This window comes from Lathyrus oleraceus, chromosome 3, assembly GCF_024323335.1.
Source record: "Lathyrus oleraceus cultivar Zhongwan6 chromosome 3, CAAS_Psat_ZW6_1.0, whole genome shotgun sequence".
Classification (NCBI taxonomy): domain Eukaryota; kingdom Viridiplantae; phylum Streptophyta; class Magnoliopsida; order Fabales; family Fabaceae; genus Lathyrus; species Lathyrus oleraceus.
Window position 1 is genome coordinate 297,347,904 of NC_066581.1, and position 24,954 is coordinate 297,372,857.

The 24,954-nt window shown below is 33.1% G+C and overlaps 1 non-coding gene across 1 annotated transcript; it reads right to left on the bottom strand.

Annotated features, from left to right (window-relative positions):
• Nucleotides 1–22,798: 22,798 nt before the first annotated feature.
• TRNAV-AAC (transfer RNA valine (anticodon AAC)) lies at nucleotides 22,799–22,872 on the bottom strand. Its single transcript has one exon. It is a non-coding gene; the product is annotated as a tRNA-Val (tRNA).
• Nucleotides 22,873–24,954: the final 2,082 nt, after the last annotated feature.

Here is a 24,954-nt window from a genome sequence, read left to right on the forward strand (position 1 = left end):
AACCAAGCCTTACAAAACAAACAATTAGTCAAATGAATTCAACTCAATCATGTATCAACCTCCTTAAGGCATTAGCTTTTTAACCTGAAAAGTCAAAGTCAAGCTCAAACATAAGTAACTAGACCACTAGGCCAAGCCTAGGGTCCAAAGGAGGGAAAAATCTTAAAACAGCAAGCCAATCATGATCAAAACCAAGATATTTCAATTACAAAGGGACTCCAATTGGTCCCATATCCAAACTATACACCTATTTCAATTTATGCACAAATTAAGGCAAAGTAAGCAATGTAGAATCACATATGGACAACCAGAATGATTACATCACAAAAAATATCAAAACAGCATAGAAAATTCCACAAAAATTATATCCTAAACAGAGGACATTCAACAAGCTACATGTCAATTTTCATACAATTTGGCCTAGTGGAACTATGGGAATTAATTCAACATGTCAAGACATGCAAAAAACACAACCAAATGAAGTCACAAAATGTACACTAACTTCAATCAAATGGTAAACAGTGATATTAAATGGTAAATGGATGGGACCAAAGCCAATTTGTAGCTTAATGTGTTAAGAAACACTCTACCAATTTTCATTATCATAGGGTAAGGTATGAGGATATGGCAACATATATACAAAAGGTTACACAAGTAAAGCCCTAAAATGCTAGGCAGCACTCAAAAATCCTAATCAATTAAGAAATGGATTATAAAAATCCACGAAAAATCCTAGTGAATGTTAACATAGTAAGGACATCTCATGTAAAAAATCAGAACCATAGGCCAAAGGGAAGCATGGAAAAAGAATTGGTGAACTCAGCATATCATATTGTGACACATTTTGTCATACTCAAGTTCAATAAATCATAGCTAAAAGACCAGAGGTCTAAAAAATACAAATCCTATATCAAAAATTCCAGAAATGTGTCAAGAATCTACACCTAAAATTTCAATTCATTTGGAGTTAGCATGGTGATTTTATGATCAAAATGGTAGAACATGTAAAATTTGCATACATTGTAAAGACCTTTATACCAATTAAAAATTCCACCAAGCACTATTTTATTTTTTGATTCTATAAAAAAGTAGATGAAAAATGGAGATTAACAAAAAAATCCCCAAATTATTTGGATTATTATTGGTCATTTTATGGTTTTTAGAAGTTTTGAAATATTTATTGGAATATTTATTTTGGATTTTTGAATGAATTTAGTAATTAATTTAGGCGAATGGCAAAAATGTAATAACGCAGTCAGATGCCAAAACGGCACCGTCCCCATTAAATGATGTGGCGTCACGCTATTCGCCGGTCCCAAGCGGGAAACACAATTTCGAAATGAAACGCAAGAAGCATGGATCGAAACAAGCGAAATTCCCAGAAAACTTCAAGAACTTCAACGAGTTCTTCATGTTCATCATCTCAGATTTAGGTTTTGAGCGATTCTCCACGAAAATGCATAAATCGTATACCGTTGGAACCGGTATTGACTCAGGATCATGGATATGCATGTGATTTTGTCCAGAAGTTAATATATGCAACGAACCGAACGAAATAAGTTATGGCGTCAAATCTTAAATCGCGGATTACTCAATCAATTCACAACGATATTCAATTCTACAAGTTGCTGCGTAATCTACAAGCATTATTCTACAATAACCACGGCAAAATTTGGCAAATGGTGGTACTCAAATTTTTCACCTTCTTGAGTGCAGCAAGATGATCGTGCGATTGGAGGCTTGAATGGCGAAAACAGATGCGTATTGCAGTATGGAGAAGATGATAGAATGCGTATTGTAGCTCGAAACAGCTCCGATTCTTGGAAATTGTCAACTGTTCTTCCTTGATGCAAGCTTGGACAGTATGAATTGTGAAGGATTCTTGATCCAATACCTGCAAACAGCACTTCCAAAACAAGTACAGATGATGAATCCACCACGAATTAGCACAAAACTTGAAGAACTCTTGGTGAAAGATTGAAAAAATGCCAATATGCAATGTGAAAAAAGTGAGAAAAAATGGGAGAAATTGAGAGTTTTTTCTGTTAGATTTTCTGAATTGTGATTGTAAATTGTGATTAACTCGTGCAATTCTGTTAGAGATTATCTTTATATACTTGCTCCTAATCCAACTCTAATTACAATTAGCAAAATGGATTAGTGAAAAAATGAGCTTATGTGATCCCTTTTGGCCTTTATGCCCTTGGAATGGTTAGAAGCCTTGCAGCAGCATTTTCTCACTTTGCACAAGTTGCAAATATCATTTGGGAGCTGATAGAATTGGTCTCATTTCCAAATTCCTCATACTTTTCATTTTGGACCATTTTGCCCCTCACTTTAATTGTTTCACTTCAAAAATGGCCTTTTGCATGGAGCATTTTTGAAGAAATCCAATTATGCACCATGAAAGTACATATTAAATGGAGTTTGTGCATATAAAGAACTTGCAATTTGGACAAACCATGTGGAAGTTATGCCCTCCTGATTACGGGTCATTTCTGAAATTCACTGAGCCATATCTTGCAAACCACACATGGGATTTTTGAGTTCTTGGACTTTTTGGAAAGGTGAGAACAAGATATTCAACTTTCATGTTGGACAAAATTCCATTTGAAGCTTGTATGATGAAGTTATTTTGAGGAGAAAAAGTTTCCATTTTGGGCAGCTGAAATTACAGGTCACCTGCTATTTTTTTTTTTTTGGAAATTTTCTGTCTGACCTCCCGATCTTCAACCTTGGTCTTTGATATGTCAAATGAGACTCATATGGACATGAATGAGGCCTTTCAAACCATTTCCCACCTTCCAATCCATAAAATCGGGCACAGTTGACCACAGTTGACTTTCTAGGGTTTCTGGTTGACTGAACAATGACTGGTGACTTCTGAGCATCCAACCTTTGGCCAAACCACTTCAAAATGATCCTTGGACCATATGAGCTTAATAAATCAACCCTAGGGCCTTGTCCCAATGAAAATGGCACTCCCTTGCTTGACTGACTGATTCTCCTGATCAGTCTGACCCAATCCATCAATTGAGCTTGCTCTTGGGCAAATGGACAATGCAATGTTATGCAGTGGCCTATGTTATGTTATGACCTAATATGAAATGAATGTGCAAAATGGTAGGGTGCAAATTTGAGGTGCTACACTATGAATTTGATCCAAAGCATAGTCACGCCTAGCCGGTTCCCTACTAAACCATTACAGGTTCAACTTAAAGCATAAACACCTAAAACTGAGTTTGTATCTCACCAACATAAACCCAATGTGTATACACCATCAAACTAAACCAATGTTTTTCTTACGCATGTACATTCTATTTACAACCACATCCTATTGGCTCAACATCTCGCATAGACAACACATACATTTTAACGCGGCACACTCACAAACAAAGCAACCATATGTGGCCTCGCGAAAGACTTAAGGTTATGTACACTTTAAGAAAATATCATTCAAAAAAAATTATGCAATACGAATTAAGGTTATACGTGGCCTCGAGAAAGACTTAAGATTATAACAAACAAATTATGCAAATTGCAGGGCTTGAAAGCAAGCCTAACTATCTTTAGATCTCGATCAATTGGAAATAATGGTTAAGAATAGCGCACTATGAAACCAAAAAGCACCAACATGCAAAAGGTGTTAAGATAAATAAAAATTAATATTGTTTACAAACCAAGGCGAAAGCATGGAAAATCTTCCAGGAACAAAACAAAAATAAGGCGAAAAAGGGGCTAAAGACCCTCAAACATCAGCGCCCGAATTTGAAGCACCCGAGCCACCTCCGATATCCTCTATAGGAACTGCCCAGAAAGGATCCAACTAACCAGAAGTGACATAAATATCGAGAAAAAATCCTTGTGAATGCTCCAATATTTGATCTCGGATCTGATACACGAAATTCACAGCCTGTTGAAGGGACTCCTAAGATTTTTAGGTACGGGCCACATAAAAGAGATGAAAAAGAGATTTAGGGAATGCTTACAAGATTTATACTCGGTACATAATTGAAACATATTCATGAAAGCCCAAGCTCCAGGATGAGGCTGCGAGGGGGAAACTCTCAAACGATCCATCACGATCACCTCAAAATCAGATAAGGGCAAGTGTATCCCTAACCTACTAAAGAGGCATTCATATAGAGGAGCCTAACAACTCTCAAAAGTGATACATATCCTCTTCGTCGGGAAAACTTGGAGAATCGACCAATTAGAGGAGTCGTCGATTGAAATTCCAACACTTGTTATAGCCTTAACATTATTCAAGATGGAAGGAGTTCCAACCACTTCAGCCACCCATTGATATCTATTAGAGTTACCCGACTTAACTAACCGAAGTCCCCTACATACCAATTCATCAACTTTATAATGATCATCGATACTGATCCAAGACACAACATTATACTTCCCATATCATTCCAAATGACGTGCAATTTTAGCATCGCTAAACTCACGACCACTTTCTCGCCTATATATCTGTAAGAAGCTACCGACATGTTCCCTCCTCTGAAGGGAAGCTTCTATTTCCTTCTATTTATGCCTTAGTTAAGACAGGGAAAGACATCAACTTCCCAACATAATCTCACCCATGTCAGATTTCTATGAAAATGGGGCCTCTTTAGAATCCCTCAAAGGAGCTCCTTGTGAGAAAGACCCTTCAGACATTCCTTCCATTATTGAATTATTAACCAAAGGGATTATTTATGATTTAAAGTCTCTAATGACAAAAGAAAAGGAATGTGACTCAAATTTTGTTCCATTTCTCAAAGAATAAGGAACACTACCCTCCAATTCACTCTTTATGACAATAAGTTTATCGTTCATCATAATGAACATACAATAATTGTTTGAATGAAAATCTGAAGCAAAGAGAAAGTACTTTGAAATATAAGGTCGAAGGAAATAAAGCAAAAAAGAAATCCGAAAGTTAAAGCTTTGAAGCTTAGAATGTGTGGTGACGGTTACTCCTGTAAAAATGTTCTCAAATAAGAGGGAAAGACTTAATGGAAACAAGGAAAACTCATTATGTAAGATTGAAAAAAGAAAAAGTTTCTTCATATTCCCTCTATCCTTATATAAGCAAAGACAATCGAGAGGATCGGATTGAAAGTAAGAAGCAAGTGTGGATCACGGTCAAATTTCGTCTTTGGAACACAACCAAAGTCAAGTACACTCAAGTGCACAGTAAGCTACGTCACTCCACTCCATACCTTTTTATATCACACGTCAAGGAAAATGGCGAAATGTTTCAACGATGGAACAACATTTAACGCTCATGTTACCATTATTCTTTGGCAAAACCAAAGCAGTACATGATAATTGATGCATGTACAACCACTCTTAAAGGCTGACCACAACCACTAAAGACTCCCTCTGGATCTATAATGCCTGTCAAGTCTTAGGGGCAACAATTTTGTGTCGGCCAAAGGCCCAATGACACACTGTTCTGCACCGGCCAAAGGCTCAATAACACAAGGCTCATTTATCCAACATGCTCCATTAATCCTAAGGTATAAATACCTTCACAAAGGGTTTTCAGATATATAATCTATAATCTCCACTTTCACTATGATTATCTTGAACCCTAAATTGGCTTGGGTGTTGGAGTGCTAACTATGCAGGTATCCCTCCCCTTTGATATGTCATGTCGAAGATTAGTAACGCCGATTCAAGACCAACATCTATTAACTACATTGATTCAAGATTAATGCCTTCGGTTCAAGAAACACCATGATCGAAACCTCTGATCAGCGGTGTCACATCAATAAACTCTATATAAAGCTTCACTTGGTCATAGTTTCTGCAATCTTCTCCATTTCTGGTTCCGCAATGGAACAAATATCAACATCTAAGAATGTATTATTGATATTTAGTTTTAGGAGATGATAAAATTATGAAAATTCAGCTGTCAAACGCATAATTACAACCTTGTTCAAACTTGCAATCCTTGTGGAGACGATCTTTATTTTATTACTTCGACTATATTAGTGCACTTGCTAAGAAAGTCATCAAGTTTTTGACGTTGTTGTTCATTGTTGATAATTTTAACAAGGTAATTTTTGTGCGGCGTTTTTAAATTTTAAATATTCTTTTTATTATTAATTATAATTTTTATTGTTAATTTTATTTTTTATCTTATCTAATTCTATTTGGTGTAGTGCTATTGAGGTATTGTTTGTTTATTTATGTGGGGTTCGAAACCGACACTAATACCGTTGGATTCTGAAATTGAAAGAACAATGCGAGCAATTCAGAAAGCAAAAAGAGAAGCACTATAAGCTAAAGGAGAACTCGAAGAAGAATGAGAAGATATAGTTAATCAACCATGACAAGCGATGGTTATCTTGAACCCTAAATTGACTTGGGTGTTGGAGTGCTAACTATGCAGGTATCCCTCCCATTTGATATGTCATGTCGAAGATTAGTAACGCCGATTCAAGACCAACATCTATTAACTACATTGATTCAAGATTAATGCCTTCGGTTCAAGAAACACCATGATCGAAACCTCTGATCAGCGGTGTCACATCAATGAACTCTATATAAAGCTTCACTTCATCATAGTTTCTGCAATCTTCTCCATTTCTGGTTCCGCAATGGAACAAATATCAACATCTAAAAATGTATTATTGATATTTAGTTTTAGGAGATGATAAAATTATGAAAATTCAGTTGTCAAACGCATAATTACAACCTTGTTCAAACTTGCAATCCTTGTGGAGACGATATTTATTTTATTACTTCGACTGTATTAGTGCACTTGCTAAGAAAGTCATCAAGTTTTTGACGTTGTTGTTCATTGTTGATAATTTTAACAAGGTAATTTTTGTGCGACGTTTTTAAATTTTAAATATTGTTTTTATTATTAATTATAATTTTTATTGTTAATTTTATTTTTTTATCTTATCTAATTCTATTTGGTGTAGTGCTATTGAGGTATTGTTTGTTTATTTATGTGGGTTCGAAACCGACACTAATACCGTTGGATTCTGAAATTGAAAGAACAATGCGAGCAATTCATAAAGCAAAAAGAGAAGCACTATAAGCTAAAGGAGAACTCAAAGAAGAATGAGAAGATATAGTTAATCAACCATGACAAGCGATGGGGGATTACTGCAGGAGAACTGATACAGGACAAGTGTCCTTAAGTTTTCAACCTGTGGATCATGATACGTTTGATATAAATAATTATGTGCTTTCATGTATAAGAGACAACCTATTTAATGGAAAAGCTATCAGATATCCTTAGGAGCACTTGGCTAAATTTTATGAGACTTGTTAAGTGCAAGTCGAATGACGTGACTGAAGATCAAGTAAAATTACATTTGTTTGGTTTTTCTTTGATAGTTCAAGCAAAGGATTGGGTACAGTGCATACCAAATGCTACAAACTAGACTTGGAAATAATTTGAAGACAAATTCATGGAAAGGTATTTCTCTAATGCTCGATTTGTAGAGAGGAAAGATGGAATATCAAATTTCAAATCAAGGTGATTTTGATTCATTATTTGATGCACGGGGAGATTCAAGTTGTTACTCCAAATATGTTTGAATCATAATATAAGTGCCATGGAATAGATGACACATTTTATCAGATGTCTCAAAACTCTAACGAGAATGTTGATGAATGCCTCAATTTAAGGTACTTTAAGAACTAAGAATGAAGATGAGATAAAAGAGTTGAATGAAAAAATGGACAAAGTGAGTATCGCTCAAGTGAACAAACAGTGAAACCTAAAGTTGTTCTTAAAGTTGATTCAAATAAATTAGTGTTAGCTTAACTTGAGGTAATTTTAAAATAGTTAGTAGCATCTGCACATGGTCAAGCAAATATGAGTCAGGTTCAGACACTAAGGTGTGATTTTTGTGGGGAAAGACATGCAAATGGAAACTTTGTACTAGAGGGAGTTAGCACTGAAGCTAAGTATGCTAACTTTCAAAAGTGATGAAATAGTGAATGAAAGACCAGAAAAAAAACAACCTTTTGACCCCTTCTTTTAATTCTTATGCATGAATGACAGATGATGCAGAGGAATTCATGAATGGAGAACTAACTACAAAAAGTATATTATTTGACTATTTACCTCTAATTCTCAATCATAAATGATAATTATGCTTTTCGAAGATATAAAGGAAATTAAGTACTCTCGACTCTTCATCCATCTGGGCCTCATAATAATGTAATGAAATGAATGATGAAATGTATGATCAAATGGAATGATCATGCCATGCTAATGCAAATGAAAAAGACCCAGGATAATATTTAGGGTATGACACCTAGTTTGTTGGGTCTTTGAAGAATTTGGCCTCAAAATGAGTTCAAAAGAAGTTGCGCCATAATGTGACGTTAAGATGGCTTGAACATTGGAGCAGTATACCCCTGATTAACCGATGCGTGAAGCGCTTTGCCGATCCTTGAAGTGATTTGCCCTGAATTGATCGGTCCTTATAATTATTTGTTGCAATATTTAAACCTTGAAGCAGTCTTCCCCTGATTAAACTGACTCATAGAACGGTTTACCGAGTCTCTAGTTGGATTGCCCCTTGATTGACAAAGTATCTAGACATGTTTCCCCTGATCACACCATTGTTGAAATTCCTCGATGCTAAATACTGATTTGCAAATAAGATTGTCCTTTCAAAATGGTAATTCTAATGCAATGCTCATGCAAATTTTGAAATCAAAATTTTATTGAAATAATGGTGCAATGTATAGTGAAGAGATCATCGGGCAGAATGTAGTGATTTAGACACTTTAAAGTGTGGAAAATGTAATGCGGAAGCATGATACATACGCAGATAATTAGCAAATATTCTTGGAGTCACTTTAATACAATTTCACTGCAGTAGGCTTTCAAAGTAAACTTAACTTCAATTAAATCTTTTGAAGGTTGTAACATGACTTGGTTCATGGTGTATGAACAAAAGGATTATAAGGCTCAAAATTCAATTTTAACCCTCCCTAATTCTCCTTCTGATTGTATGCATTCCTAAGTTCAATTAATTCAACGAATGCATTCATTTTTCAAGAGAATTTTGCGGTTGTAAAAATGAATATGTGATAGCTTAAGAACTGATGAGATGTTAAAAACTCATTAAACTTTATCTTCATTCTTAAGTTCAATTAATTCAACAGATACATAGTAAGGTTGTAGTGATAATTATTATAAAAAAATATATTGAAAATCGTTAAACTTTAATTCAATAATGTATTTGATTTTTAAAAATTGGGAGTTTTTAATATTGGATATTAATCATTAAATATGAGCAAGAAATCTTAAAAATATGTATTATTTTATTTTATCAAAATGAAGAGAAAGAGTTGATTCCAATTCGAACAGTTATCAGATGACGTATGTGTATTAATTATCGAAGAATGAATCAAGCAACTCGAAAAGATCGTTTCCATGACTTTTTATGGATCAAATGTAAGAAAGACTAGCAAATCAATCTTATTATTGTTTCTTGAATAACTATTCGGGATACAATCTAAATTTGGTAGATCCCGCAGATTAAGAGATCAAGAGAAGACTGTTTTTACATGTCATTTAGTGTTCGTTTATCGCATGATTTCATTCTGATCATGCAAAGCTCCCGCAACTAGAGGAATTACCATAATTATTTAAGATATTAAAAGCACACATAGTAAGGTTGTCCTAATAATTATGATAAGAAAATATATAGAAAATTGTTAAACTTTAATTCAATAATGTATTTGATTTTAAAGAATTTGGAGTTTTTAATATTGCATATTAATCATTAAATTTGAGCAAGAAATCTTATGCATGTGTATTATTTTATTTTAAAAAAAGTATATATATTAACTCCACTTCTTCCACTACTCGCTATAGAAAATAAATATAGACAAGCTCCTTTCTAGACCTCCCTCCTGCCAACCTACCCAATTCTGAACAGCTTCCCACACCCTTCTAGAGACTAGACAATTGAAGAACAAGTGGTGATTGTCTTCATCCTCCTAGGGAAAAAAAAGCACAATAGTTGTTATTTGATGGAAAATTAAGACACAATAACATACCAATACGCAGCAGATGTGAAATTCCCCAGACTTGTAGGAACCTTGAGGATCAACAACAAATATAAGACGACAAATCGAACAAATAAAGGCACAAAAGATCACTGATATTTTTAACATAGAAAACCCCTCAATATGAGAGTAAAAACCACGAGTCATCTAGACCAAATAAATAACTCCATTATAATCAATTAAGGGTACAATAGAGTCTTAAAGTGATTAAAAAACTAGTGCTAACAACCGAAAATCACAAAATAAACTAGCTTACGATTAAGATGGCTCGAAAAGATCATTTCTATGACTTTTTATGGATCAAATGTTAGAAAGACTAGCATATCAATTTTATGATTATTTCTTGAATGGCTATTCGGGATACAATCTAAATTTTGTAGATCCCGCAAATCAAGAGATCAAGAGAAGACTATTTTTACATGCCCTTTAGTGTTTGTTTATCGCATGATTCCATTCAAATCATGCAATGCTTCCGCAACTAGAGGAATTATCATAATTATTTAAGATATTAAAAGCACACATAATAAGGTTCTACCGATGATTATTATAAAAATATATATTGAAAATCGTTAAACTTTAATTTAACAATGTATTTGATTTTAAAAGATAGGGAATTTTTAATATTGAATATTAATCATTAAATATGAACAAGGAATCTTATCCATGTGTATTATTTTATTTTTAAAAAAGTATATATATTAATAATTATGGATATTGCAAACAAAGTTAGAAAAAATTAAGAAAATATAAATTTAGTATTGAAAATAAAAAGAATTAAAAAGTTTAAAATATAAGTTGAATTAGCAATCGAAAATAAAGATAAAAAGAAAAACGTAAATTTGGTCAACTTTCGAACACAGATACGTTTGAACGTCTTAATCGGACGTTGTACTGTTGGTTAGAGGGAGAAATTGGAGAGGGTGAACAGATTAGAAGAATACAATGGCTTGTGTCCACGTTCAACCAACACAAAGAAGTGCGTGAATGAGTGGATATTAAGACCGACCAAGACGCTCGTAGGATGATGCATTACATGTTCAAAATTGTTTTAATGGTTGTAATTGCATAGTTCTTGTATTGTATTTGTTACAATTATCTGTGTTACTGTTTATGTAATGGTACTTTCGTCACAGACGTCTAATATGAAATAAATTTAGTTTTTCATATATTGGAATAGAGGTACATGTAAATTTATCTGGTTGTGCTCGTTCCAACACTAGGACAGTTATTATGATTGTGACCTGGTTGACGGCATGAACTACGTAGTCTAACCATTTTGTTCGTCGTATCCATTTTGGTTCGAATCCGGGTGCTGTTAGGGCGACCCTTTTTCTTCCTTCGCATAACTCCGTTATGCCAGACGATGTCCCCTTGATATTCTGGCAAATAATCCTCTTTTGCCACTACCGAAAAACTAATTTTATAAACATTTGAAAGGCTGGCGACTTTGTAAACTTCAGATAGCAAGTAAGATGGATCCCTTTGAACCTCTGAGCATGCCACAATGACATGGGAGCAGGGGGTACGAAAGACTTGGAACTTTCCGCAGTCGCACCAACCTCTATCTAGTTCGACTCTGTATTGTCCCATCCGCATGCCCTCATTGTGATCCATTGACTCGGGAACACTAAACCAACCTTTAGTTCGGTCAAATACTGTAACCACGTGTGTGTTTGTTTTGGCAGCTTCATGTCTGATGAATTTCATTGAAGCATCACTGAACAATTGTCCAGATTGCAACATTGAACTTCATTTTAAGCGTCTTGTTTCAAACAACGCCCCTAGGCTGAAATATGTAGCCTGCACCAAAGCGGTTATTGGTAGGTTACAGATGCCTTTGAAGACAGAGTTCATTGATTCCACAATATTTGTTGTCATATGGCCCCATCGCTGACCGTTGTCGTATGCCCTAGTCCACTTCTCCAACAGAATACTATCGATCCACCATACCGCATCTTCGTTTTAAAATCTTATTTCCTCGCGGCAGTGTTTGAAAGAAGGTTCTGATAATGCGTAACCTGCATTGACAACCTTCTTCCGCAATGTCTGATCTTTGATTTCCCGCATGAAATCCTGAGCAATATGTCTAATACATAACACATGCGTCGAAGGAGGATTTTGCCAGCCATTGTCAATGTTATTATATGCACTGATGATTAAGGGGTGTCTGTCGGAGATCAAACACAAGTTAGGCTGAGGTGCAACGTGCAATCAGAGATTTCTTAGGAAAAAACTCCATCCCTCAGCAGTTTCCCCTTCAACTAGGGAAAAGGCGATTGGAAAAATATTGTTGTTCCCATCTTGTGTCACTGCCATCAATAACGTTCCTTTGTATTTTCCGTACAACCATGTACCATCAAATTGTATAATTGGTTTACAGAAAGAAAAACCTATGATACATGGTTGATACGCCCAGAATAGACGGTGAAATATTCTATTTCCAACAACACACGTACCATCTGGTGTATAGGCGGACAATGTTTCCATCTTGACAATTGTCCTGGGAGCATATTGTTTTAGAGCCAACGTGTATTTTGGAAGTTGTTTGTAAGACTCCTCCCAATTGCCAAACACTTTTTCAACAACTTTTGTTCTAGCTATCCATGCCTTCCTATATGATGGAGTGTGCTCGTACTCTGCCCTAATATGCGAGATTATTGTACTCACCTTTAATGACGGATTGTCGCCAATGACAAACAATATTTCATCGCATATTAGCTGAGAGCTTAATTTACGATGATCCTGCATTGGGTTTGTCAGCATGCATGTGTGATCTGGACCCATTGATCCAATCTCCCAAGAATCGCTCCTCTTCCAGTACGAAGCTGACAACCTAAAAAGGCAGTGCTCATTCGGACAATAAACTTTATACCTCGGCGTGTCAGTTCTGTCAACTCTGAAATCAGCTGATAGTTGCATGTGGAATTTCTTAATGGCTTTTACACATTCCTCTTTTGTGCGAAATATGTCTCCTTGTTTCAGAGATCCTTGCATCTGCACGTAAGGATTGTACCATATATCTTCCGAAGGTTCATATGAACCCAAATTTAACCTTGTCATGTGTTAGGGTGGGCAGTATACATGACTTGTTGGTATTGTCTCCTCTTCCTCTTCAGCGTTCACCATCGACTCAACCATGATCTCAGGTTCTTCTTCTTCGTCGTCTGGAACATTCATCTCAGCTTGTTCGTTATCAGTCTCACAAAACACTTGTGACTGATTAATGTACTAAGACACCTGTTGTTGATGTGGTAATATATACAACTTTATATCGTTGTAACCGGATTATTCGTGACTGACAAACATATGATGAACATCATCATCATCTCGAATCTTCTTCTGATAAAATTTTACCCGGTTTTCTGCAAACCAAACCGGATTTTTATAGATGATCTGACCCACATTACTGCACTGCAATTTCTTTTCTATTCTTTATTTTAGATGTGAAAATTTTGATCGTCGATTTATTGTAAACCGAGTTACCTCTGTGTTTCGAAAACAAAAACCTAACAACTGATGATCAAATATTTCACCTTCGACATGGGCACTGATCATGTAATGTTGTGTGGAAGACATTTTCTTGAAATATTAAATATGTAGATAACTTGAATGGAATTGAATGCATTGCTAAGTTGTTCATCTGCACAGCATAAATAACTTGGTCATTGCTAAGTTGGTCGTTGCATTGATAACTTGGTCATTGTCTGCACAGACTTGACCATGCATGCAGTAGAAAGAATCAAGCATGCAAAGAAAAGAGTGACAAGAACACACATGCGCAAGGGAATCAAAGAATCTCTGAACCCTAAGCCCTAATATTCCCACCTAGGCGCCCATTCCCTAGGCGCCATAAAGTAACTGAGGCGCCAAAGGGTTGAGCGCCTCTTCACAAAAAATGGCATTATGCGCCACTGGGAAGGGCGCCCCTTCCTGTTGCCCTACACTAAGGCGCCAAGAGGAAGGGCACCTCTTCCTTGCATGTGAGGAATCACATGTAGGCGCCAAGAGGAAGGGTGCCTCTTCCCTTGCATGTGGTTTCTTCACATGTGCCAAGAAGAGATTTCTCACATGCACTCTGAATTTTGTCATTCCCTTGTCTCCTCTTGCTATTCGATGCAACCAATCACATTCATTTTAGGTTGAAAACCTACTCAATCATTCATCTATAAATAGCATCTAATGTCAACAATATCAAATCATCTTCATCAATACTCAATTATATTCTTCTACCACACTTATTTCATCTACCACACTCAAGCTTTGCAAAATCAAATCATGTCTTTGTTGACTATGAGCGATGAACATAGAGGCACACTCGAGAATATCTCGGCATTTGTATGTTATCTCTCTCTTTTTACTTTTTATGTTTTTTGTCTTACATCTTTGTTGTCTCTCTCTTTTTACTTTCTATGTTTTTCTTACTTCTTATAGATGTGTGTTTGTTGAGTATGTATTTCTTCTAATTGCATTTTCTTACTTTTTTGTTATTAGGATCCGAAGCGGTTTAGATGCCGTATACATGAATATGTACCCCACGATCCTTTAATAGAAACATATATTAGAGGATGTGGATTTGGAAATCTACTAAACATTGTTTCGTACTCGATGGACTACAAGTTCATTCTGGCTTTGTTGGAGAGGTGGAGACCCGAGACCCACACATTTCACCTTCCGATTGGTGAGTGTACCGTCACACTTGAGGACGTGTACATGTTGTTGGGTCTCCGTATAGACGGAAAGGCAGTGAATGGTCGAGTTAACCAAGACAATAATATTTGCAATGAATTATTGGATGCCCCTTTGTTAGACGACGAAACTGAGGGAGACACATCCGGTCAAGCAAGGGGGCAAGGTATAAATTTAAAATACCTAAAACAATTTTATGCCAGTATAGTATTGTCCGACGATTCAACCGAGTATGAGAAAATAATAAAAGCTCGGTGTTATATTATGATTTTATTTGGGAATTTTTTGTTTCCAGAAAGTACAGGTAATTCTGTGAATATAATGTATTTACCTTTATTACGCAACATTAATAAGGTAAACACTTATAGTTGGGGTTCAACTGTGTTGGCCCATCTATATAGTGCAATGTGTAGAACTGTAAAAAAGAATACCCATACTTTTTTTCATGTGCGTATTTGCTTCAAGCTTGAGGGTGGTCAAGAATGACGTCGCTCGCCCCGATAAATGAGCTCCATTCGTGTTCCCGTTTGCAACCAAATAAGTCTAACACTTTACCATTCATCATTTAGTTAATTATATTTATTATTATAATTAATAGTAAATAATATTTTTCACTTCTTTTTTATCTTAGGTGGTCAGTAAGGGGAATGAACTACAACAGGTGTCTGAAACACGCTATTGTAGTCTATCGAAATCTATTGGACCACATTGGACATGACGATGTAATAATCCTACCGAACTAGATTTTAATTTAAAAATACTTCTCAAATTATTTTCCATCTAACCATTTCGTATTGTTTTACAATTTGTTTGGAGGCCATATCTGGATCTAAATCATGATGTGAACCATGACGATGTTGCAGTTTGGACAGCGAAGACACCGATTATCCGATTCACTACGGTGGAAATGCACCAGAGTGACCAGGTCAAACTGCAGTTCAGAATGCTACAACAGATTCCAGAATCTCCCACGTGTTTGGGGAATTGGCATCACAAAAGGGTTGATGCACAGTGAGATTATTCTGACTGGAGAGACTTTGCAAAAGACATGTGTCGTCAATGGAGGAATCGACGACAACACATCTTGAACGAACCAGTCATCCAAGGTGCAAGACCCACTCAACAATATATGGCATAGTTTAGGTCGGTAACAACTCAGCAATTTGTATCTGAGCCGCGGTATTTGATGGATACACGCCAACTTGCTTCGTCATCGTATGCCCCACAACAAATCACCATCCAACACCAATGTGAACCCACCCAAACCCAACAACCAACCACACAACATCAACCGATCACATAGACACAACAACCAAACACCCAACATCGCAACCCGTTCATGTCAACCACCCAACAACCAACCATCCAACGTCGCATCCCGTTCATACCACCCACCCAAACACAAAACCAAGAATCAAACCCCCGCATCCACAACCGTCTACAACCCAGATAATTCATATGGGTCACTTCATCGTAGCCCCTGACCGATGAACACCGAACCATTGTTAACTATAGTACGCCCCAGGAACCATTGCTTCGTTTCCAAAACGACTCAATGGTCTAATTTGGGCAACTATACTGTCCCCAATTCACCCAACCCCAACGCCCTAACTACGATGACATGGGCACTGAACTCCATTATGGAAGCGTCGTTGGCCAGAGCCCCTCCGGATATTGGGAGCAAATGATGACACATTTGTCAAATACCGCTGGAACTTTCGTCGGACCTTCCAACCAGTCATCGCTCGATCAGGTCAGCACCTAAAGATCACAAACACCTCAAGAAAATCGTGGGAGACCTCGGAGACAAACTAACGCATCGGGATGTGGAACCGGGTGACGTTATAATCGGACCGGTCATTAGTTTATTGTCAGTCCAAGGTAACTAATTATTACATATTCAATGAATTTATTTTTTTCATTACTATTTCTTATTTATTAAATAATAAAAATTAAATATTAAAAATTAAAAAAATTAAAAAAACTAAAAAAATTAAATAAATAAAAAATAGGAGGGGGTGTATGCGCCAGATGAATTGGCGCATACACCAACCAAAACACACTAAGGCGCCACTGGCATTGGCGCTTCCTCATGAGGAGTCCAATGCATGCGCCAATGCTATTGGCGCCTCCTCCTTACGCTTTGGGGATGCGCCAATTCATCTATCGCATCCTCTACCAAACTTGATTATTTTGATTTATTTTTTTTGAATAATTGGTTATTTTCGATTTTTTTTTGAAAAAATTGATTATTTTGAAGAAAAAAAATATTTTATATTTTATAATTTATACGAGGGTCTATATATATTTCGTTTGAAGGTCAATGTTGTTGTGCATATTTTATGAGTATAAATTCTTAAAATAAATTTTCTTTTTGTAACTTTTATGTAATTCTACTTTAATTCATATATTAATACGAAGTTTTATTTATATTTTTGTTACCTACAAATCTATCATTATTAAAAATTATTATACATTATTAAGGAATCAAAATACTATTAAGAATTGTTAAGAATTATTATTTTTATAATCAAAATTTTGTAATATTTTAATAATACCTTGTAATTATTACGTAATTAATGTTAATACATTTTAATAGAAAAAAAATTATATAGTGAAAATAATTAAGAAACACAAAAAAAATTAAGTAAAATAAATAAATTTATTTGAAAAGATTACTTATACATAAAAAGAGCATAAATAAAAGAAATAACGTACTCTTTCAAATACGTTTTTCTATTTTATTTTTAAAATATAAAAATTATTAAAATTACATTAATACTATTAATGAAAATTATAAATTTTTATGTATTTTCTTCAAGTTTTATAATACTAAAAACTAAAAAATAAGAAGCAAAACACAACTAAACTGTTTCACTTTTTTGCTTTTAAAAACTGAAAAATAGAAAAGAGTTTTTAAAAACACTTTTACAAAATGTTATATTCAAACAAGTTTTTAAATTTTAAATTTTCAAAAACTAAAAAAGAGTTTTTAAGATGCATTTCAAACAGACCCTAAATCTTCTACTCACACAAGCACAATAAAATATAAAATATGTAATCAATTATCATTCTTTGTATAATGACTTATAAAACTTAACTGTGTTTAAGTTTATTTTCTATTAGATGATAAAATAATATAATTTCATTAGTATCCATAAATTTACATTACAAAAGAATTTCAAATTTCAAATTTGCAAAAAATATGTATAGTAAAGGTTTGGAAAAAAATTAGGTTGCTTTGTTTTATTAATTTAGAATATGAAAATTCAATGCACTAAACCTAACTTTAATTTTTTTGAAATTCTTAATCAGAGTTCGGATACTGGTTAACATGACCCTTTAAATTATTATCTTATGATAAAATTGGTCTTTTTTAGAGGTGTATACGGGTTGGATTGAACTGAGTTTGGTCAAACCCGTTATCCAACCCGTTTAAACTTTAGTGGGTTGGGTCCGTCGTCCAATCTGTTATTTCATTGTCAAAACTGACCCAAACCGACCCGTTCATTTATGGGTTGAGTTGGGTTTACAGTTTGTGTTTTAAGTAAAAAAAAATTTTTAATGATTTATTTCAATACAATTTTTTTTAACACAATTCAAATTGGAAGAAACACATCATATAATGTCCAATAAAATTCATCAACACGATATAACACTTGATAATAGTATAAAATTTCACTAGACACGTTATTTTCATAAAATAGGTAAGTTGGAAATGACATGTAAAAAAAAAAGAAACAATATTTAGTCTTAGATATACTAACCTAATTGGTCTAATAGTATTATTGTTTGAGAATAATTTTTTTTGGCAAAATTACGGTTAGTAGTTAGATATTAATTTTATACTTTTATTTAAAATAATAATAAAAAATAAAAAATTAATAATGTTACATCAATGGGTTGGATCAATGAGTCTGCGGGTTGAGAAACTCAAACCTGATACTCTAACCAAAATTGTTCGGGTCATTGTGGGATGGATTGAATATACTCGTAAATGAATGAGTTTGGATAATTTATAGGTTGATTCGATTTGGGTCAGTGGGTTCGCGGGTCCACCCGCACCCATGAACACTCCTAGTCTTTTCCTCACTTAAATTGAACGATATTAGATATCCCATATTTAATGAATTATGAAATACTATAAAAATTTAACAAACATTATATGATTCAATCCATCAATTCTAATCATATTATTACCAATTTTTTTAAATCGATTTTTTTTACCGCCTAACTAAGTAACTCTATTTCTTTTTAACTAAATGATCTTATTTTTTATGGAATTTTTTATTTATTTTTGATACAAATATTTTTATAAATGGAAGCTAATACAAAATTAATTTGTATAAAGGTAAAAGAATTTATTGTTTAATACAAATATTTTTATAAAAATAAAAGAAAGTATATTATTAATAAACAATGTTATTTTTATAAACGGAAAAAATGTATTGTTGATAAATGATGTTATTTTTATAAACGAAAAAAAAAATTGTTTACAAATATTTTTATAAAAACGAAGGAAAGTATATTACTAATACAAATATTTTTATAAATGAAAAAACGTGTATTGTTGATACTAATATTTTTATAAATGGAAAAGAGACTACCGTTGATATATATATATATATATATATATATATTATATATATATATATATATTATATATATATATATATATAATATATATATATATATATATATATATATATATATATATATATATATATAATATATATATATATATATATATATATATATATATATATATGGAAAGAAGTGTATGGTTGATAAATAATATTATTGTCACAATCACAAATTCATAAAACTATATTTAACTATCTAAATATGTATCTTTATATATTTTTTATTTTTTATGTATTGCTATTAATCTTCATATTACTCCACTCGTACGAAGTTACATGTCTTTTAAGATTAATAAAAATATCATTTTAAGAGTCTCATCAACTTTTTCGCAGATCTTTTACACAAAATAAATGATTATTTTTTCACCAAGTTTTTATAACTTATTATAATATAATACATTACTCATTAATTATTTCAAACAAATAAATAATTAGATGTGGTACAGATGTATGCCATATTAAAAATACAATTTTTTAAAAATTATAATTACCATTTAAAATTATTTATTCAATTTTTTAATATTATGATTATCTTTTATAATTAATGCATACTAAAATATATATCTAATTACCATATTTCGTGTTGCATATCGATCTAATTTTTTAAGGACATGTTTATTTGCATTAATATATATTTTTTGTAAAACTTAATAAAACAATTCTACATTATACAATTAATTAATATTCGGATCACAAACACGAATTGACACATTTTTATTTATTTTTTCAATAGTATATTTTTTATTTATATTTCTTAACCATTACTATAACATAATTCAAGTTGGTAGATCAATCTTAAATAAGAATAAATCGTACCATGAAAGAAACGGTGAGTAAAGATATTTTGAAACTACTTAAAGAATATATCATCTATCTTATTTCTGATAGTTCTTAGATAAATCCAATGCATGTTTTCTCAAATAAGAAAGGTACAATTGTTGTTCAAAATGAAGAGAAAGAGTTTATTCCAATTCGAACAGTTATCAGATGGCGTATGTGTACTGATTATCGAAGGATGAACCAAGCAACTCGAAAAGATCATTTCCATGCTCTTTTATGGATCAAATGTTAGAAAGACTGGCATATCAATCTTATTACTGTTTCTTGAATGACTATTCAGGATATGACTATTCAGGATACAATCTAAATTTTGTAGACCCTACAGATTAAGAGATCAAGAGAAGACTGTTTTTACATGCCATTTAGTGTTCGTTTATCGCATAATTTCATTTTGATCATGCAACACTCCCGCAACTAGAGGAATTACCATAACTATTTAAGATATTAAAAGCACATATAGTAAGGTTGTACTGATAGTTGTGATAAGAAAATATATAGAAAATTGTTAAACTTTAATTCAACAATGTATTTGATTTTAAAGAATTGGGAGTTTTTAATATTGGGTATAATCATTAAATCTGAGCAAGAAATTTTATTCATGTGTATTAGTTTATTTTAAAAAAAAATATATATATTAATAATTATGGATCTTGCAAACAAAATGAGTATTGCTCAAGTGAACAAACAGTGAAACCTAAGGGTGTTCTTGAAGTTGATTCAAATACATCAATGTTACCTCAACTTGAGGTAATTTTAAAATAGTTAGTTGCATCTGCACTTGGTCAAGCAAATATGAGTCAGGTTCGAACACTAAGGTGTGATTTTTACGGGGAAAGACGTGCAAATGGAAACTTTGTACTAGAGGGAGTTAGCACTGAAGCTAAGTATGCAAACTTTCAAAAGTGATGAAATAGTGAATGAAAGACCAGTAACAAAAAACCAACCTTTTGACCCCTTCTTTTAATTCTTATGCATGAATGACAGATGATGCAGAGGAATTCATGAATGGAGAACTAACTATAAAAAGTAAACTATTTGACTATTTACCTCTAATTCTCAATCATAAATGACAATTATGCTTTTCGAAGACACAAAAGAAATTAAGTACTCTCGACTCTTCATCCATCTAGGCCTCATAATAATGTAATGAAATGAATGATGAAATGTATGATAAAATGGAATGATCATGCCATGCTAATGCAAATGAAAAAGACTCAGAGTAATATTTAGGGTATGACACCTAATTTGTTGGGTCTTTGAAGAATTTTGCCTTAAAAGGAGTTCGAAAGCAGTTGCACCATAATGTGACCTTAAGATGGCTTGAACGTTGGAGCAGTATGCCCCTGATTAACCGATGCGTGAAGCGCTCTGTCGAGCCTTGAAGTGATTTGCCCCAGATTGATTGGTCCTTATAATTATTTGTTCCAATATTTGAACCTTGAAGCGATCTTCCCCTGATTAAACTGACTCATAGAACGGCTTACCGAGTCTCTAGTTGGATTGCCCCTTGATTGACAGAGTCTTTAGACAGGTTGCCCCTGATCACACAATTGTTGAAATTTCTCGATACTAAATACTAGTTTGCAAATAAGATTGTCCTTTCAAAATGGTAATCCTAATGCAATGCTCATGCAATTTTTGAAATCAAAATTTTATTGAAATGATGGTGCAATGTATAGTGAAGAGATCATCGGGCAAAATGCAGTGATTTAGACACTTTAAAGTGTGGAAAATGTAATGCAGAAGCATGATACCTTTGCAGATGATTAGCAAATATTCTTTGAGTCAGTTTAATACAATTTTACTGTCGTAGGCTTTCAAAGTAAACTTAGCTTCAATTAAATCTTTTGAAGGTTGTAACGTGGCTTGGTTCATGGTGTATGAACAAAAGGATTATAAGGCTCAAAATTCAATTTTAACCCTCCCTAATTCTCCTTCTGATTATATGCATTCCTAAGTTCAATTAATTCAACGAATGCATTCAGTTTTCAAGAAAATTTTGCGGTTGTAAAAATGAACTCATTAAACTTTATCTTCATTCCTAAGTTCAATTAATTTAACACATACATAGTAAGGTTGTATTGATAATTAATATAAAAATATATATTGAAAATCGTTAAACTTTAATTCAACAATGTATTTGATTTTAAAAAATAGAGAGTTTTTAATATTGAATATTAATCATTAAATATGAGCAAGAAATCTTATATATGTGTATTGTTTTATTTTAAAAAAAAGTATATATATTAATAATTATGGATCTTGCAAAGAAAGTTAAAAAATTAAGAAAATATAAATTTAATATTGAAAATAAAAAAATAAAATATAAGTTGAATTAGCAATCGAAAATAAAGATAAAAAGAAAAACGTAAATTTGGTTAGTTTGAATATAAGTTGAATTAGAGTTAGATTATTTTTCAATGTTTGGTGATAGGAGTAGTAACATAGATTAATTAAATAATTAAAACATGTATGTATATTACAAAAGTATGAATGGGTTACAGAAAAGCAAAAGCATGTGAGTCTGTATGTATTTGGCATGATGGACTGGAAACAAAACGAATGAAAAAAATATCAAACAATGGCTTCGCCCAGGCTCGAACTGGGGACCTTCAGTGTGTTAGACTGACGTGATAACCAACTACACCACGAAACCACATGTTTATGATTTCTCAGTTACTCTTTTACAATGTGTAATAACTAAATCAAGTAATATCTCATAAACCTTTCACCAGGGGTGCACCTACTTTAATTTGAATTCAGTTTTCTCTCTCATACTTATTATTTCTCCTTCACTAATATTCTTTTTCTATCCCAATTCACCTTATTTTATTTATTACAATTAATACACTTATTTTATTAAATCTACAAAATTTAACTTTTTATATCAAACATTCTTTTTTCATTATTATATAAATTATAATTATTTATTTTAATTTTTGAGTTACCTAAATTCAAGAGACGTGTATGTGTATTCTAATATTTTTCTTTTATTTTTATTTAGTATTGTTTTTGTCTTATATTTGTCACTTTTAAATCTCATTGTATTTTTTATTACATATATTGACATGTGATGACATATAAAATAATCATTATCTTGTTTTAGATGCTTTTGACTAGATTTCACGCATGACTCAGGCATGAGTTATTTTAAAAGTTGATGATCATTCGGCCATTTTTAAATTTCTCATTTGTAATTTCCTTGTTTTTGTTAAGTACTTAGTTGCTTTTAAACTTATTTGTTCTGAGTGGTAAAATTAATTAAATGGTCATGTATTTTTTGAATTAATCCTTTTGTGTTCACTTGTTTTATTCCTATTTATCACAAAAATAACGAATATTTCTCCACTTTACTTTCCTTTATCAAACTTTTATTTTAAGCAAAAACCAGAAGGAGGAGGATGTAAACAAAATACCCAAATTTGCTACGGTGTGCTTTCGAATAAAACTCTATTGACGATGTAAGGCATTATTTATATTTCCAAAACACTAAGGAGTTAATGAGTTAATACTAGTCAAACCATTTGAGACTAGAAGTTGATGTTTATTTATGTGTTAAAAAAATCGTCGATTTTAACCAGGGGCAGGGTAGTTTTCAGTTTATTTGACTATACATTCAAATTCAAACGAAAGCATCTCGTCGGAGGTTCAACCACATCCTCTCATCGCACACATCATACAACATGGAAGAAGTACTGGAAATCCAAAAGCTTGTAGATGTTGTTTCTCTCGAACCATCAAAACATGGCAGTCACAACCCTTTCAACTCTTTCAAATCAAATGAACAAATGTCATACAAGTTATTCCAAAAATAAAATAAAATCAATTGGAAAAAAAGCATGTTAAGTCGAAAACTTGAAAAGGTGACTTAGGCAAAAAATTAAGGGCATCCCGGTGGACTGCAAACTCAAAAGAAGCAGTCCCGAAAAAAATTAGGGATAAATTGAAAAGAAGTGTCACCAAAATCCTTAGTAAAAAAAACAACAAAAGGATGTGACCACCTTGTCCAAGAAAATAGGACAAACAAAAAGGATGGTTACTACCATCACAAAAAACCCCATTGGTTCTTGAACCATCACCTTTGAAATCCTATTGAAAGTTGAATGTGTGTGTCTAATTAACTGGAGACCGTCAAAGGAGAATACGTGGGTTTAAATTAAATCCTGTAAGTTTTATATGCTTTTATTTCAAGAACTGTGAATCAGACCATGTTACAACCTTCAAGAGACCTAATTGAAGCAAGGTTTATTTTGAAAGCATACTACAATAAGATTGTGTTAAGCTGACTCCAAAGATATTTGTTAATCATCTATATTGGTATCTTCCTCTCGCATCATCTTTCACACCTTAAATGTCTAAATCGACATTGCATTCTGAGCTGTGATTCATTCAATAAATGTCACATCATCATAATAACTTTGATTTCAGAATTTGCATGGACATTACCTTAAAATTACCATGTTGAAGGAACAATTTTATTTGCAAGTAAGCACTTATCATAAAATAAGTTCCAACAATGTTCGATCACTTGAGGAACTTGATCATCCATAAGTGGTCCCATAAAGGGAAAATCTTCTGAAGATCCTGTTGATCTAGGGAAAAAATATTCATGATATGGTAAATTGTTCCAAGAATTGTTTAAGCAGGGGAAAATTGTTTTAAGATTCCAAGTATTGAGGCAAGCCATCTCAAGACCATGTTAAAATAATGAGTTACTTTCAAACTCCTGTTGAGACAA